At 35.4% G+C, this 13,438-nt stretch overlaps 2 long non-coding RNA genes across 5 annotated transcripts in view; one reads left to right on the top strand and one right to left on the bottom strand.

Moving 5' to 3' along the window:
- Positions 1–13,438, top strand: part of LOC138152098 (uncharacterized) — a 42,584-nt gene that overhangs the window by 26,206 nt on the left and 2,940 nt on the right. The window contains exons 3-4 of one of the 2 annotated variants that reach the window (XR_011166026.1): positions 2,606–2,809; positions 10,722–10,818. This is a non-coding gene — a long non-coding RNA (uncharacterized lncRNA). Of the gene's footprint in view, positions 1–2,605; positions 2,810–2,889; positions 3,908–10,721; positions 10,819–13,438 lie in introns of those variants that run through there. The other variant, XR_011166025.1, reaches the window with a different exon arrangement.
- The window catches only part of LOC138152096 (uncharacterized), a 50,837-nt gene continuing 39,893 nt past the window's right edge, over positions 2,495–13,438 (bottom strand). For all 3 annotated transcript variants that reach the window (XR_011166024.1, XR_011166023.1, XR_011166022.1), the window contains exons 3-4: positions 3,907–4,008; positions 2,495–2,638 (exon numbers count right to left, since the gene is read on the bottom strand). This is a non-coding gene — a long non-coding RNA (uncharacterized lncRNA). The remainder of the gene's footprint in view (positions 2,639–3,906; positions 4,009–13,438) is intronic.

Here is a 13,438-nt window from a genome sequence, read left to right as displayed (position 1 = left end):
CCTTCCTTCCTTCCTTCCTTCCTTCCTTCCTTCCTTCCTTCCTTCCTTCCTTCCTTCCTTCTTTCTTTCCTTCCTCCACTGTGCCTTCTGTACTCCCTCCTTCCATTCCTTCCTTCCTTCTCTTTCTTCCTTCCTCCCTCCTTCCCTTTTTCCTTCTTTTTCCTTCTTCCCTCTCTGTCTTACTTCCTCAATCCCTCTTTCTCTCCCTTCTTCCTTTCCCCTCCTTCCTTTCTTCCTTCACATCCTTCCTTCTTTCTTTCTCCTCCCTACTTTCTTTCCTTCTTTCCCCTCCCTCCTTTCCCTTCATTCCTTTTCCTCCCTAATTCCTTCCCTTGTTCCTTCTTTCTTCTCCTTTTTTCCTCTCTTCCTCCCTCACTTCCTCTTGACCTAAGAAGTCTTAAGGAAAGACTAAATGGAAGACAGTACTACTTAAAATATAGTTTATTTAAACAGATCTGATCCTGAGATATATATGTATGTCTTTGTACACACACACACACACACACACACATACACACATAATGTGTTTTTTTATCATAAGATTTTATAGTTGGCAGAGGACCTAGGAAATCATCTAGTCAGCTGCCTCTTTGTAGTCAGGCCACTGATGCTTTAGAGCAAAAGCCAAATTCAACTCACATTTAGCAGATCCAGCATTCTAACCTTGATCCTCTGCCTTCAAAGTCAGCTAATTTTCCATACTATGCTGTTATACTACAGTTCCTACAGCATATTACAAAAATGTGTATATTAACAGATGAAAGGATCCTTTTTTCAGAGGCTCTTAAGCTGGAGTCCATCAACTTGTTTTTTAAAATTATAACTATTTCAATACAATTGGTTTCCTTTTAATCCTATATATCTGATGCATTTAAAATGTTGTTCTGAGAAATGTCTATAGGCTTCATCAGACTCACTGCCAGAGGGGTCCATGACCCAAAAAGGTTAAGAAGCTCCACTTTGGAGAGTGTCTCATTCTAGTTCATTTGAAATGTGATTCATTTTGATAAATTCTATCTTCATAAAATTTCATACACTAAATATGTAAAATAGCATATATAACTGAACAGACTATTGGTAGGAACATAACAGCAACAGTAAATACAACTTATATAAATCTATTTTGTTTTGTGGTCTACAAAGTGCTTTGTATCTACTAACCAATCTGAGACTCACAGAAACCCTATGAAGCAAAGAATGCCAATGTTATTCTGATTCCTATTTCACAGATAAAGCTTGGAGGAAACACAACTAGTTAGTAGAATAACTGGTATTCTCTTAGTTCTAAATTTAGCCATACTACAGTTACCTTTCTATGATTACAGGATTTATAACTGTGATTTCTATTTGGTAAGGACCTCTAGTCCTATTTCTTAATTTTACTGAAGAGGAAATGTAAGATCAGAGATGTCAAAGCCTTTGACCAAGCCCTCAAAGATAGTCAGGAACAGAGTTGGGCCATGAACGCAAGGCTTCTGGCTTTAAATCAAGCATTCTGGCAAAGGCTGAGGGGTGTTAGCATTTGTGCTGACATAGAGGAGAGAAAGAAGGTGGGAACTAGATTTCTGTTTTACCCCCAATGCTTAGCACAATGCCTGGCCCAGATTAGATGCTGAATAAATACATATTGACTCCACTTGTTGAGTTCAAACAAATGATTTAACATGTGGTTCTAGAAAAAAAAAACCTGTTCTTTTCCCATGACAGATACCTACAAAATAGCTAAGGTTAACACTGCAAAGAGACCTGTCCATCTTTAGGTCAGCCAGATGGCAATAGTGAGCAACACTGGTATGGGCTGGGCTCCATATTTCCCTTAGAAACTATATGATATTGTTTGTGTATATGTGTCTGTGTGAGTTTGTGTGTACAGTGTGTTTTGTGTCAAGTGATTTGAAAGATAATGGCAAATGGCATAGACACAAATAATATCACTTATCTTTGCAAAGCACTTTATCTATGTTATCTCATTAAACTTCATAACAGCCCTGTAAAACGGATGTCACAATTATCCTCATTTTACCTATGAGGAGATTGAGACCCAGAGAGATTAAATCATTTGGCTGGGATCAAATAGCTATTAAGTATCTGAGACTGTATTTGAACTTACATCACCCCGACTTCAAGTTCAGACCTCTATCTGTTGCTTTGCCCAGCTGCACTATGAAAACTGGGTCAGAGACAGCATGGCATATTAGATGGAGACCTGGTCTTGGAGTTAGGAACATGTGGGTGCAAGGCTCACCTCTGATACACAATAGTTGCATCACCCTGGGCAAGTCATTTAATCTTTTAGTGCTTCAGGTAACTCTTTAAGACTGTAAGTTACAGAGAAATTGCTAATTAGCATTGGTAAAGCTTCTTCCTCCCCAGGAGCATCTTCTACTGATGAAATCAGAAGTCTGATCTAAAAAGATAATGGGCATAATCATATGTATGATACTTACCCCCAGGGATATTGGGAGGCTCAGATGAAATAATTCATGTAAAGAGCTTTGCAAACTTTAAAGTTTATTGTAAATGTCTCCTCTCATTATAACTTACAATGATGCATCCATCCTTCTCTCTTCAAACACTGATTTTTGTGTGTTCTCTTCCTTTCCAGTGATTAGTAATGATGGTTTCATTGTCAGAGCTCCTAAAATATTTACCAGAAGAAAGTATTTTATCAAGGTGTTTTTCTGGCATCAAGAGAACCTGTCAAGATACTGCAGCATCCAACAAGCTACTGGCTACAGCAAAGCTGCTGAGGACAAGCATCAATATTGGCCATGATTGACATTGTGAAGGAACAGAAAGGAAGACAGCGGTGAGTTCTGATCTTGATATCCCCACTGATTGTTCCTCGCCCTAGACTAACTCCCTGTGGGTTTTCTTTTTCTGAGATAGGTGGTGTGGCGGATAGAGCTTGGGACTTGGAATAAGGAGAAACCTGACTTAAAATACTACATCAGATAGTTATGAAGTGTGTGAACCTGGACAAGACACTTTGCCTCTGCCTGCCTCAGTTTCCTCACCTGAAAATAGGATTAATGATAGCTTCTACTTCATGGGATTATTGCAAGAATCAAAGAAGAACAATAACAAAGGCTTCTGAGACACATGATCAACAAAATAGAGAACTAGACATTTTCTCCTCACAACCTCTGAGAACTCTCTAAAATAGAAATTATGTTAAAGAGATAATGCCAGCCTTCTTCACAGGATAGGGCACTAAGATTTTAATGGTGTAAAAATCTAATGAACTAATGGAAGATAAGGCTAATCCTTGATCTCTAATAAGCTCACTAAGCACACTTCCCCAATCTCCAGTAGGGCTCCTCAAGTCAGCCTATAGACTTGCAACATAGATCAACTCTACCCTCCCCCTCTTCTTCCTAGTACCTAGGTCAGTGGGAAAGCAATATGGCAGCAGTCTGTGCTAAAATGGAGTAGATAGCCAGGAAACAGAGAGAATAAGGAGGATATATGTTTGGCTACAGGGTACTCCACCAAGCCTAAGTGTCTAGCATCTGCCTGGGTCTGGTTCTTTCCCTTCAGAAGTCTGTTGGGGCAGAGACAGAAGACGGTGGATCTTCAATTGCCCAGCATAGGAAGATGACTTTGAGATCTAGTCCTCAGGGAAACCCCACTTAAAGGGGAAGGTGTCAGAAAATGAGGTAGGGAAATAAAAGATTGAAATGACTAAAGATCTCAGGAGGAAGAAAGCTCCATCAGATTGGCCAATAGGAAAAATATTATTAAGAGAAGATAATATGGTCACTGGGCAACTAGGTGGCAGTAAGTAAAATATTGGGCCAACAATCAGAAAATTTCCTCTTTGCCAGTTCAAATCCAACCTCAGACTCTTGCTAGCTGTGCAACACTGGGCAAATCACTTAACCTTGTTTGCTTCAGTTTCCTTACCTGTAAAATGAGCTGGAGGAGGAAATGGCCAACCACTTCAATATCTTTGCCAAGGAGAATCCCCAAAAGGGTCATGAAGACTCAGACATGACTGAAAAATGACTAAACAACAACAACAAACAACATGGTCATCAGATAAATTAAACTAGACATCCATGAATAAATATTGCAAGACCAAGAAAAATAAATCAATACCTTATGAGGCAGAAGAACCTGTGAATTCCCCAAAAGAGCAGGGAACCCCAGTAGGATGTTTCTAAGTATTTTAAAAGAGAAATAATAATAGTGAAAGCAGAATTTATGGCCTGAATAATAGAAATAATTGACGGAAGAGAAAAAAAATTGAAGCCAGTCTTACCAATGAAATAAAAGTGAAGATAACTGATTGGGAATGCAAATCAGTGCATTCCCAGAAGGAAAGGACAAACTGGAAGAAGAGAAGCAAAAAGACAACAGGAACGGAAAACATCATCTACAACAGGAACGGAAAACATCATCTACCGTGTTTCCCCGATAATAAGATACTGTCTTATTATTTTTTTTTGGACAGAAAAACACCAGAGGGCTTATTTTCAGGGGAGGGCTTATTTTAATGAACATTGACAGCAATTTTAATAAACAGGTAAATGTGAACAAAAAAATGTACCAGCAAGCAAATCACTGGGGAAGAACAGGATGACGCGCTCACTGCTGCAGCTCTGATTGGATGCAGCTCGGAGCGCAGCGTGCGTTTCACCTGGGGGGGGGACGGTGCATACAGAGGGTAGCGCAAGGGATCACCTTCACTACAGTAGCAATCTCAATAGGGCTTATTTTCGGGGGAGGGCTTATTTTAGAGGAATCTTACACAGTAAGGGGAGGGCTTATTTTCGGGATAGGTCTTATTATCGGGAAAACACGGTACCTATGGACAAAACATACTGATTTTTAAAGACAGGATGCATAGATACAACTTTATACTTACAGGTGTCCCCAAAAAACCAAAAGTTAAAAAAAAACCCTGAATACCATAATGCAAAAATGAATAAAAGACAACTGCTTAGAGTTTCTAAATACAGAAAATAAAATGTCAAGCAAAAGGATCCACAGATTACTTATAGGGAAAAAACCCAACAACTGTGCTATACACTACAATTCACATACTAGTTAAAAGGAACAATTTCACTGACAAACAAATTCTGCAAGTGACCAAGAGAAAGACCTTCAAATATAAAGGAAAGGAAATTAAAACCCCCCACAAGATTATTATGCACCCATCAGAAGCCACAAGAAAAATAGAATAATGTGTTCTAAAGATCAAAGGAGCTCACGATAACCTACCCTGAAAACCTGAGTCTGACAATTAATGAAAAAAAAAGAATGCTCAATAAAAATGAGGAACTTAGAATATTCTTAAAAAAGAAAAGAAAGACTGGAACAAATTATTTCCTTTGCAAATATCTCAGGCCACATGTACATGAAAGATAAACATTTATAGCAACCAGTGATAACAACAACAAAACAGAAATTGACTATTAACAGATATCTTTCTAAAAGTACACAAAGGAAAAAATATGAAAGCAGAAGGCAAATAGAAGTGGTAGTGGAGAAACAGACCTCAAAAGTTAAATCACTAAACCTCACCACACTCCACTTACACATGATTCAATGTTATTGTTGTGGTTGTTTTTGGTAGAACTAAATTACAGAATGGAAGGGCATATAAAAAGGAAATGAGTGGAAGAAGGTAGAGGGGGGAATATGTGATGTGCCTTAATCATGACAAGGGTTAATAATGACAGGAAAATAACTCCTGTAGTCATTCATCAAGAAGAGAACTTATAGGAGAATAGGTGAAGAGATAAAGGGAGTGATTGAACTTGAAGAAAGAAAATCTTATTTCATTGGTAAGAAAGAGTACCATTGATGAATGTTAACATGGCAAAGGAGAGATACTCCATAAAGAGGGATGATGACCTTAAAATGCGCATAATACACAGGGATTTGGTGCTTAGAAAGATCATTCAGCCTGCTTCAAGAAACTGGAAATTCTAGGGGCAAATAGCATCTAGAACAGTGAGAGTCCAAGGAATCAGGGAAAAAAAATCTAACAGCAAATGGGGGGAAAATGGCTTCATGAAGGGCAAAATTTAATAATGAACTGTACAATCAGGGACATAGGAGTGTTCCTACCATGGGGCAATTTTCTTTCTATGACATGGAAGAAATGATATTTCAAAGTAACAGAAAAAAAGGAGCTGGGAAAGGACCTACAAGTCAATAACATAGAAACCCTTCGGAAGAGGGAATCCAAAATAGGAGAATGCAGAGACCAAGGAAGTACTAAATAACTGTAAGGGTCATAAACCAAGAATAAATCTAGAATACACAATACAGAGGAAATAAAGTCTACTGAGTAAATAAATAAAGAAGTCTAGAATGTCGAAAGGGAAGATATAAGATTAAGAGACTGAGGGAAAAAATTCTTTTTTTTGAAAAAGGAGGTACAGAAAATGAAATAAAAACACAAGAAACAAAACAATTTTATGAGGAGAAAAGAAAAGGAGATTTTAATTTACTACTTATCTAAGAAGGAAAAAAGAGGGGAAGAATTAAACATATAGATAAAAAGAAGAAAGTAAAAGGGACTAACAAATAAAGCAACATTCTAAAACTAGAGATGAAAAACAGTTTAGGGGGTGGGAGGGGGGTGAAAATAGAGGAAAGAGTGCCAATGGAAACAGAGATTACTTAAAGTAGATTAAGATAAAATAACTGAAAAGACAAAGTACTGTGTTTATAGAGAAAGAGATGAATAAATCTCAATTTGGAAATAAAAACTCCACAATATTAGATGCAAATGCAGAAAAATATAAACATAACTCTAATAACTTAAAATGTTAATGGATTAAAAAATCCAATAAAGCAAAATAAACTGGCAGATGGGAGAAGAAAATAAAAGCCCCACATCTATTGCTTACAAGAAACATATTACTCCCCCAAACCCTCCCCCCCCAAAAACAAAGAAAACACTAAAAGTAAGAACTGAGAAAAAAATTTACTATGAATCAGATGATTAAAAAAAATAGGAGTTATGATCATTCTAAAATATAAAACAAAAATAAACATCTATAACATGGAAAGAGATAAACAAGGTAACTATAATTGATCAGTTCTATAAAGACCAACAACACCCAGAAATAACACCATAAAAGATGTGACATTCATCATAGAGGATTGGAATGCTAAAGTTGGAAATAAAAAGATAATTGGAATAACAAGCGAGTTTGTTTTTGGAGTACAAAAAGAACCAGGGCAGATACTAATAGAGTTTGTTAAGAGAACTCACTGGTCATAGCAAACACCAGTGACTCTACACAAGGATATTACCTGAAGGTCAATATAGAAAATCAGATTTATTATATACTTTGCAGCCCAAAATGGAGAAGCTCTAAACAGTCAGTTAAATCAAAACCTGGAGCTGACTGTGGCTCAGATCATGAGCTTCTTATGGCAAAATTCATATTTAAATAGAAGAAAGTAGGGAAAACTATCAGATTGTATAGGTATAAACTAAATAGTATCTCTTATGAACAAAAGTACAAGTGATGAATAGGTTTAAGGGATTTGATTTAGTAGGTAGAGTACTTTAAGAACTATGGATAGAGATTTGAGACATTGCACAGGAGGAAGCAACAAAAAAAAATATTCCAAAGGAGAAAAAAAGAGCAAGAAAGCAAAATGACTGTCTGATAATGATAATAGCTGAGGAAAGAAGGAAAGCAAAGGTAAAGGAGAAAGGAAGGATATACCCAACTGAATGCAAAATTTCAGAGAACATCAAGAACATATAAGATGGTGTTATTAAATGACCATGCAAAGAAATAGAAGAGAACAAAAGAATGGGAAAGATAGGAGATATCTTTAAGAAATTTAAAGACAATTTTTGAGTATAATGTGTGTTGTGTTGGTACCAATTGTTCTTTAAAAGTTTGATAAAATTATCCTGCGAATGTATCAGGACATGGAGGGTCATTTCTCTTTTAATAGTACCTTTAAAGCTAATTTTTGCATGAAATGTTTCCTTGATATCTCTAAATTTCTTGCAGAAATCTCTTGACTTTCCCATCTTTTGTTTTCTTTTATTGATTTGTTTTAAAAGTCTACAACTTTATTGAAGCTATTATCTCAAATAATATCTTTGCAAATTCCCTGAGATTTTCTAAGTACCTCATCATAACATCAGAAAAAAGGATATTTTTTATCTTCTTTATGCCTGCAGTTTCTTTCTCTTGTATAATTGCTATTGCTAGCATTTCTAGAACTATATCAAATAACAATAGGCATTCCCCTTTTTTGCTTCTATATTTATTTTGATTGGTTTTGTAATATCGAACCATCATTACATTTTTATATAAATCCAATTTGAATGGATGAATATGGTGAATATTTTTTGATTAATTGCTATAATCTATTTGATAGGATTATCCTAATACCTAAACAAAAGAAGAAATGAAAAAGCCAATATCATTAATGAATATAGTTTCAAAAATTTTAAATAAAATACTGTCATTCTATAGTAATTAATAGAAAATTCATCATATTCACCAATCCAAGTTGGATTTATATTTAAGAAAGTGAGGATGGTTCAACATTAGGAAACCAATAAAAATAAACATAGAAGTAAAAAAAAGGATGCCCACCATTATTTGATATGGAAATGCTTGCAATAGCAATTATGTAAGAGAAAGAAATACAGGCATAAAAATAGGTTAAAAAGGCATAAAAAAATCTTTTTTTTCTCCTGATGATATGTTATATTACTTAAAAAATCCCAGAGAATTTGCAAAGTTATTATTTGAGACAATAGCTTCAGTAAAGTTGTGGACTTTAAAAACAAAATAAAACCCTCAAAATTAAATAGCATCTTGATATAACAGTAACAAAATGTAAGGGTGAATAATATAAATGAAAATCTGATTCCAAATAAGTATAAAATGCATAAAATACCTGGTGATCAGTATAACAAAGCACACAAAATATTTATATAGATTCAATTGCAAAATGCGCCATAAAGAACAACTTAAATACCTAGAGGAATTTTCACTGCTCATGATTGGGTCATGAAAATATAATAAAAATGACAAAACTATCAAAGCTAATTTATTATTTTAATGCTTTACCATTGAAATTACCAAAAGACTATTTTATAGAACTCAATAAAATGATAAAAAATTCATTTGGGAATATAAAAGAGCTAGTATGTCAAAGAATTAATGAAAAGAAGTAGGAACAAAAAGGGAATAGAAATTCCAGATGTACACCTATATTAGAAAGCAGTAGACATCAACACTATCTGGTATTGGTTAAAAAATAGGGAGGCACAACAATTAAATAGATGAGACAAAGGAGAATCAGAAACAACAAAACTCAACAAACCAATATTAAATAAACCAGAAAGCATATTACTAGGAAAGAACTCTTTATTTGATAAAAACTGTAGGGAAACATAGAAAGCAGTCTGGCAGAAATTAGGCTTAAACTAACATCTTACACCATATCCCATAATACCTTGTAAATGAACATGTGACCTTAATATTAAATTTCATCTAGTGGTTAGGTGGTGCAGTGAATAGAGCATGGCCCTGGAGCCAGGAAGACCTGAGTTCAAATCTGACCTCAGACACTTAACACTTACTAGCCATGTAACCTTGGGAAAGTCACTTAACCCAATTGCCCTACCTTCCCCCCCCCCCCCAATAAAAACAAAACAATGCCCCAAAACCCAAAACAAAAGATGCTATTGAAAATGAGAAGTTGATCACATCCTTTCATAGCTACAGGTAGAAGAAATATTTTTGTTCAAATGATAAAGACATTGCAAAAAACAAAATAATTTTTATTTCTTTAGTTTTTAATCATATCCAACATATTCATGACCCCCTTTTGGGGTTTTCTTTGCAAGGATACTGGAGTAACATGTCATTTCCTTCTCACTCATCATTTGACAGATATAGAAGTGGAGGCAAGCAGTCCAGAGTCACACAGCTAGTTAAGTTTCTGAGGCCATATTTGAATTCAGGAAGATGAGTTTTCCTGATTCCAGGCCCAGGACTCTATCCACTGTGCCACCTACCTGCCCAATTTTTTATTACATGTAATTAAAAAGAGCTTCTAGAAGGGTTGTGGGAAGATAGATGCATTAATGCACTTTTTTGATGGAGCTGTGAATTAATATCAATATTTTAGAAATCTGGAATTATTCAAATAAAATGACTAAAATGTTTGTACCTTTATATAAAGAGATTCCACTGCCAGACATATACTCCAAAAGAATAATTTATAAGAAGAAAGTATATATATCAAAATATTTATAGCTACATTTTTTGTAATAGCAAAAAATTGGAAACAAAATAGATGGTTATTACTTGGGGTATGACTGAAATGTGGTAAAGTAATGGAGTATCACTTTGTTGTTAGAAATAATGAATGTGATGAATGCAGAAAAGCATGGAAAGAATTACTTTAACTGATATAGAGAAAAATAAGTAGAACTAAGAAATTAATGTACATGACTGGGGTAGTGTAAACAGAAAGAAAAAGAACTAAAAAATCAAAAATAAAAGTTGCCCAACTAAAATGAACAAACACGGCTTAAAAGGTGATGTAAAAAAGCCTCCCTTTTGATGTCTACTGCTTTGTAATATAGGTTGACATCTGGAAGGTGGGAGGTTCAAATGTATCATATTTAGCACATATTTTCAGACTTGTTTGAGATTTATTGATCATTTATACTGATTTTCTCTCTTCTTTTCTTTTTTGGTCTTTAAAAACAGTATTTACTTTATATAATGGTTTTCTGAGAAAGCAAGAAGAGGGATACTGGAAGAATTATGGTAATCTGAAAAAAGGACCAATAAAGACATAAAAAAGGTAACATAGGTGTGGCTAGTGGCACAGTCAATAGAGCCAGTGCTCAGTCAGTACCCTGGAGTCAGGAGGATCTGAGTTCAAATCCGACCTCAGACACATAATACTTACTAGCCATGTGACCTTGGGCAAGTCACTTAACCCCAATTGCCCTGCCCTCCAAAAACAATAAAAAAGCAAAAAAAAAAAGCAACATATATAGTTTTTTTTAAAATAAACCTTAAAGATCTGTATAAATGCTAGCTGTTGTTGTTGTTGTTTTGCAGGTGAGAAAATTGAGGACCAGAAAAATTAAAGAATTTGCCCAAAATCAGTATATAACCAGGGGCAGTAGGTTCCCTATTAATCCATCAATCAATACCCATTTGTCAGGACCCTATTATCAATCAGGCTCTATCAACCAGGTTTTGTGCCTGGCAATAACAAACACAAAATGAGATAGTCTATGCCCCCAGGGAACTTAAATGTGTTGGAGGTCTTCAAGCAAATGCTGAATAACCAGTTTTTTAGATTGTTTTCAGTTTGATTTAGGTAGAGTTTGGATTAGATGACCTCTAGGGCCTTGTCTAACTCTTAAATTTGAAGTTTCTATCTCAGGTCAACTTTGTGTCCAGTGATCTTTTCTTTCTACTAGACTACTTCTTATAATCATGTCTAATTTACCTCCCCTTAGTATTATCGTACCAAAAAATGAATAAAATACATAAAAATGCTTTGGAGAACAAGGCTGCATAAACACAAGTTATTTTCATTATCCACAAAAGGAGGTCATATTATGTTTTTTCTTATGGGAGTAGTATACATGTGCATGAACAGAAGTCTAATCAAGGGAGTCTATTTCCTTCAGAGAAAGGTAGCTGTGGAGCTCTCTGCATTATGGGGATTAGCAATATACACTTGACTGACTCCTTCAGGCCAATTGCTTCTTGAAGAGCCTGGTCTTAGCTGAGAAACTAATTTTTTTTAAGGGTGACTTGAAAAGAGCTTTTCCATTGTAAGAGGATTCAGAAGATACTGACAGGATCATAGGTTTAGGGCGAGAATATTTATCTCCTTCATTTTACATATGGGCCAATAGAAGCCACAGAAAGATGAAGTATCTTGCTCAAGGATCACACAGAGTAGTAGCTAGATGGAGCAGAGAATTGGGTGCTGGGCCTACAGTTAGAAAGACCTAAGTTCAATTCTTGTCTCAGATACTTACCTAGCTGTGTGATCTTGGGTAAATCACTGTTTCTGCTTGTCTCAGTTTCCTCATCTGTAAAATGGAATTAACAATTCTACCTACTTCTGAGGATTGTTGTGAGGACAAAATGAGATCATAATTGTAAACTGCTTAGTATTATGCCAGGCATAAAGCATGCACTATAAAAATGTTAGCTATTATTATTAGAAAGCAAAGCAGAACTAAGATTTGAACCCAGAGATCTTCTGAGTCCACAATGCGGTGTCACAAGTAGTCTATGGTGACTGTGTCAAGGTTGAGGTCTCTCTAAAGACAAAGCTAGCTTTCAAAATCTCTGATGTAGTCAGTTCCATGGTCCTCCAAAGGTCACTTCATTGAAGTTTGTTGAATTATTTCCACACAAAGAATGACTTAGTCAAGTAAAATTAAAAAACACGCACACTTTTCAGCATTGTTCCTGCTTTAGAAATGTATCACTGGGAACATGTCTATTCTAAATCTCATCTGTTCTTGTGGCTTCTGGCCGAAGTGGCAGAAACAAAGAAAAGGTGTACTGATAAAAAAAAGCATTCAGAACCATGCTACATAGGGAGCCTTGGCTAGAGTCCTGTATTATGGAATTAAGCCACCAGAAAGATGGGTTAAAAAAAACAACCTAAGAAAAACCCTGTTTCCTCAATTTTAACTGTGAGATTCCCTTCATAGGATCCTTTTCAATGCAGAATAGCAAGCTCAGCATATATATTTTTCCTTGTGTTTATACCAAAATTTTAGAAATGTATCAATTTTGATTATTTTGGTTTCTATAAGGAAAGACATTCTTTTTTTTTTTAGACAAAACATTTTTTTTAAATTTTACTTTCACATTATACATTAGTCAGGTTATAAAGACAGATTGTATCAGATGGAATGAAAAATGGTAAAGAGGACATAAAACCAAACAAGAAAAGGAAAAAGATCAGCTATTTTGCTTCCATCTGGATATAAACTCAGTTCTTCCTAGTTCTTTCTCTGGATGCACACATTTCTCTCCATCATGAGTCTTTTGGGATTGACTTATATCACTGCATTGCTGAGAAGAGTCCAGCCTATCAAAGTTGGTCATCACCCATATGTTGTGTCTGTAATTGTGCACAAATTTCTCCTGGTTCTACTCTTCTCACTCAGCATCAGTTCGTATAAGCCTCTCCAGGTAAATATGAAGTCCATCTGCTCCTCGTTTCTTATAGCACAATAGTATTCCATAACATGCATATACCACAACTTGTTCAGCCATTCCCCAATTGATGGGCACCCCCTTAATTTCCAATTCTTTGCCACCACAAAAAGAGCTGCTATAAACATTTTTGTACATATGGGGCTTCCTCCCACTTCTGTGATCTCTTTGGGATCCTAGGAGTGGTATTATTGCTGGGTGAAAGGATATGAAATTATTTA

Source organism: Petaurus breviceps, unplaced genomic scaffold (genome assembly GCF_028583685.1).
Source record: "Petaurus breviceps papuanus isolate PSGF00001 unplaced genomic scaffold, PetGlider_PUasm1.0 90919, whole genome shotgun sequence".
Lineage (NCBI taxonomy): Eukaryota > Metazoa > Chordata > Mammalia > Diprotodontia > Petauridae > Petaurus > Petaurus breviceps.
The sequence above is the reverse complement of the archived record's forward strand: the minus strand, read 5'-3'. Positions and strand labels throughout refer to the sequence as shown.